General features: G+C 37.7%; 1 protein-coding gene across 1 annotated transcript in view; it reads left to right on the top strand.

Annotated features, from left to right (window-relative positions):
* COL25A1 (collagen type XXV alpha 1 chain) overlaps positions 1 to 5,343 on the top strand; it is a 306,551-nt gene that overhangs the window by 81,710 nt on the left and 219,498 nt on the right. The window lies entirely within an intron of this gene.

A 5,343-nucleotide genomic window follows, 5' to 3' on the forward strand; every position in this document is an offset into this window, starting at 1 on the left:
GACAGCCTAGTCTAAGAATCTAAAAATCAGAAAGCACCTCTTGTCAGCATTTGGATTTTTTATATTGTACAACTTTGCTATCAAAACTGTAAATAAATAAATAAATAAGCTAATAAATTAAAAAACAAGTCTCTTGTTCTGTACCTCTCATCTTATATTGTCTCCCTCATCACTTTTCATGGTTCCAGCCTTCCCTAGAAGAGGGGATGCTGGCCCTATGATGGTATTTGAGCATGCTGAAGAGCAGGTACAGAACATTAAAACTGATGTTTTCCAGCAGATAAGCACCCTGCCTGTAAGCGAGGGAGTCTTCAGCAGATGAGAAGGTGAAAAATTAGAAATGAAAGTCCTTAGTTGTAGAGTTGGATAGTTTAAGACTTTTTGCCTTAATGCCTCCTTGACTCCCTAACGTGATATATGGTCTGTGAGTTTTTTGGGAAGTTGCTCTTCCCGTGGAGCTCCCGTACCTGTGAAGAATTTCTTTCTGCTCCCATTGTCTTGCCTCACAGCAACAAGTGAGTTCTGGTCCCTGTTGGAGAGCAGGGGGCTGGAGAGAAGCACACTCAGGCATAGCAAGGCCTTCCAAGCTTTTCGAGGCTGGGCCACTGCGGGCTTCCAGCAGGCATCGCATGCCTTTGCCTGTCCCGAGTACGTGGCCGTGGTGCCTTCCACGGCAGGGTTGGTGCGCTGGGGGAAATGAAGAATGTCATCAGGACATGCAGTAAAAGGTGGCCTCACAAGGGCACAATGTTACACAGTTTTTCTTCAGCCTAACAGGTGGCTTGTCAACATAACTGTAATTTTATATAGAGGTATTCAAAAGCTTTAGAGACATAGACTGTGGCATTTCAATTATGTCCATGCCTTTGATACTGGTGCTAGAGTGCTGGGAATGGTATGGCACTATTTAAACTCGGTGTATGTCAGCGTTGGCCCCATGGTTGTGCGCCTGGTGCCAGCTTGATACTTTCTTGTGTCAATGACTGTTCATGCTGTGCATGTAAAAGGCAGCTGGAGTAGTAAAGCTTAGGTTTCGCAGGTTTGTTGTTAATATGGATAAGCACCGTGTTACAAACATCGCAGTTCAAGAAAGAAAAATGTCTCCGTACTAATGCATAACGTTCTGTAGGATGAACAAATGAGCTTAATAGCTTAATAAGGCAGATAATTGTGTGTGGTTTAAAGCATCGAGTTTGCTAATGGTTCTGGTCCATGCGGAGTACATGCACGCCTGTTCTATTTTTGCTGTCTTAAGAACAGCTACAATACATTCGCTGCTACCTTTTGCTTTGAAAAGTGGCCGAAGGAGTATTTTTAGGCCCCTATAGATTAAAATCAACTAACTTGAAATCATTAAGACTTGTTTAAAAAGAATATACTTTTTGCATTCTAGCAGGTGTTTTGTCTTATTTAGACTGAGTAGCTGTACCAATTTTCTCAAATTGTATATGTGAAGGAAGAGGAACAGTTACAGACATGTATTTTTGCTTCTGCTACGTTTTCACTTCCATGAATACATCAGGGATCCTTGACATGTTTAAAGTCCGCTTACATCTCTGTAAAAGGAATTAATTAATAATGAGCCTGATGTTCCTTCCTTTAAGTTGAAAGAATTCTGTTTTTTTTTTTTCCTTTTGCTGGTGATGTCAGAGGCACAGGGTACGGGTTGTGCTTCTGTACCTTTTTTTTTGCAAAGAAGAAACTGAGGCTTGAATGAGTTTCAATCTCTCCATCAGCCTAAAATAAAATCTTTGTGTTCATTTATGACTTCTTCCAGTAGGTGAAAATGAAAGAGAAACAAACTTGGAGAACTACTCACCATTGTTTCACCAATATTTGGCAAAACATATTTACTTGTGTGTTTTAGGCTGATAAATTTTTCTTTATTTAAATTTGAAGTGTGAAATGCCTTATTTGGTTGAAGTTCCCTTAACAACATTAATTCCCTTAAAATTTTGGGATGTACTCTGAGATGTCATATTGTTCTTGAACCATTAAAATTGCATTGCAGAGGAGAGAATCTTATATGGTAACTTCTAGCTGTACTAATACCAGATTGACTGACTACTGGTTTTTCTTTTTCATTTCAGTGACTCTAAATTAACAGTCCTAATGCCCAGTCTTTATTTCACTTGCACTTAAACTTTTTTTTTTCTGGGTTGCTGATGGTCTGCTGTGTACTCAATAGTTGTTTCTTCCCTTTTTCCTTGTAGCTGCTCTTTTTGATGCCTTGGCAGCTGTAAGAAAAAGAGAGGAGTGACTGCTCACATCTTCTCCGGTGATGGCTGTAGCACCAAGAGTAGGGGGTGGCATGAGAAACACCACTGTCTTGGAAAGGGAATAAAACCCAAACACCTACTAGTTGTCAAGTCTGGAGCTTGAGAGAAGGAAAAGATGGGGCTTTATGTGGATAAACTAAAAGGACAGGTAATGTAGGAAGTAGAGCAGGGTGAGGGTATGTGAATGTAGTCAGAAAAGATGATCTTCCCCACTGACTCAAGACACCAGGGACATCATGATTTTCCTTCCGATCTGTTTAAAGCAACCTATTAAAGAGCAGACACACAAAAAGGGAAGATAGGTGAGCACTTTAAGCCTGCGTGGTAGAGCAGTGCTCTCTCCCACCAGAGTCACAAGATTCTGTACTTTTAAGTCAGCAATCAGAGATCTATGTTAATATAAGAGGTTAAAAAACGTCAGTTGACTAATTTGATCGTACAGGAGCAGAGTTGTCATTTCCTATGCCTATGAAATGACGTGCGTATGATATGAAATGCATAGCTCTTTAAATGGGATAGACACGATTGTAATAAATGGTCAGATCTGGAATTTCTGATGCTACTCAGATAAGAAAGAAGCAAGAGAAATGCTGGCATTTCAGGTAAATATGGGGAATGTATGATCTGTTGTAGTTTATGTTCGCTGACTGGTCGAATTGATGTTTTCCCTCACAAAAGGGAAAATTGTGTCTGGATATTCATCATTTGCTAGCCAGAGGTGTAATACTTGAAGGTTGCTTCAGTTTTAGTGAAAGCAGAAATCTGCTGTGGTGAAAAGCTGTGAACTCTGGAATAAAAATAAATAAATAAATAAAATTGCTGACATTGTGGTATAGCAGTTTCTAGAGAAAAACACTCCACAGTCACAATCTAAGAATAGATTGAGGATTATGCATTCACCATTTATCTAGGAGTTGATAGAAGGTTTTATTCGTTGACTATTACTACAGCGTGTGCAACTACTGTAGGAAATAATTTACTGATACTAGAGTAGTCAGGAAAGACTGAAAAAGGAAAAATAGTTACCTGTGAGATTTATCAGAGTGCATCAGGATTTCAGTGGTTGCCTAAGACTGTGCTGTAATAGGAGGTTTGTTTTCAGGCCTAGTCTTCTCACTGCACTGTGTTAGAGAACACTTAAATAACTTGTTCCCCTGACAAGGGCCACATGCCTTCAAGGAGACATTTTATGTTTTGTTGACAGTTTATATGCTTTTGTTTTGAAGACAAGAGAAGATACAGACAGGACTTTGCCTAGTGTTCCTAAAATCATGGCTAATGATGCAGATAATTGCCTGCCTGATCCACTCAGACTCATTAGAATAATCTGTAGGAGCTGTTTGTCTCTTATGATATATTTCTAAGGCTACCTTCAGAAATAATGACTCATTGTGCTTACAGCAGTTAGCAATGCCTTTTATTCAATCAAAACTGTCTTCCTTTGTGCATCAAATCTAACGTACTGAAGATTATCACAAATTCTTACTCTACCACAGAGTAATAAACAGCAACCAGAAAAGTAACCCTATATTTCCTTGATATCTGATTAAGGATGTGCATTTCCTTGATATCACGAAGGACCTGTGTAAAACTTTAATGATGGTTAAAAAGGTAATATTTAATATACATACGTGCCCTTCAACTCCCCCCACCTGCAACAGTCCTTTAACCTTACATATCTTCCTTAGTGAATGTAGGAAAGGGAGTTTACTTTCGTGTGTTGGGTTCAGTGTCCATGTCTGAAAAAATGTAAACTAAAACAAAAAGACAACAAAAACCACAAATAGTATTGAGCATATCTTCACCTTTTCTGTGACAGTTACATATTTGGCACTTCCTGTAGATTGTCCTGCTTAGTACCATTGCTCACAATCTGTCAGTCACACAGACTAACCTCAGCTGAGATTTACAGTCGATTACATTGCCATAGAACTACCGTAAAAAATGCTTAATATATGATCACTGGAAGTAAGTACATCCTATCCAACTCTTTAAGAAAAAAATATGCCTTTAACTTGATACTATCTTCATTAATTGTCACAATTAATTTAGCAGATAATGATGTTCTTAGAACTTATATATATATATTTCCAAAATACTCTTCAAAACTTGGATTTTATTTTTGTCCTTTTAAAGATTAGTGTGCTAATTGGGTAGAAGTTGTTTCATATTCTTAGAAGATTCCTTCTTGAATTATATATTTTCATGGTATTTTAAAGGTATAGAAAATACTGAGCAAATGATAGCTTTTTCCTTACCTGAGTGAAGACGATGATTTGCAATTTTTTATGCAATCAGTTGATATACACTACCATATATTGAACATTACGTGGATGAAAAATTACAGTGTGGAGAGGGAGGACAGAGGATGATCATGTCATCACAACTCCTAGCATCTGATGGATGGCTTTAAATGCACAGTCTAGAGGCCAACATATTTAAGAATTCATTGAGAATGGGCAGAACCTGGACGGGATGTTATCTCCTACTTCATCCACAGACCTCTGGAGGTTCTTGAAAACTTAGTCATTAGGTAATTAATTTTGTGGTATTGATGGGCTAGCCACTGCAATTTTCAGGGTGCATGACTATACCATTCTCAGATATAGTCAGGTTCTTGGTCTCACTCATATCTGGAAAGCTAGGAAGTTCTAATATTAGACTGGTCAGTGCTGCCTTTTTCTTTTTCTTTTTCTTTTTTTTTCTCTTTTTTCTTTTTTATTTTAAACAAACAAACAAAAACACAAACAGGTTTCATGAACTAAAACTGTGCTTAAATCCCTGTGGAAAACATGAATGAATGTTTGAAGTAGGGATTTGACTGGAAGGTCATGAAGATATTTTTTGACTGCTGAATTACAGCAGGTAATCCATGTAAGTTTTTGAAAGATGTATCTCCAGTGATTTTATCTAGTAGTAATATTTGTAGTACTAAAAATGTAATTGAAAATAATTCAAAAAGGTTAATAGAAAGTAATTTGAAGGAATATAGTTATGGATACAATGATTATAATCCTAATTTCTTCAACATGTTTCTCACTGTGTGTCTGTAGTGTAGTCTCTC

Source organism: Anser brachyrhynchus (genome assembly GCF_964034855.1).
Source record: "Anser brachyrhynchus genome assembly, chromosome: 4".
Classification (NCBI taxonomy): domain Eukaryota; kingdom Metazoa; phylum Chordata; class Aves; order Anseriformes; family Anatidae; genus Anser; species Anser brachyrhynchus.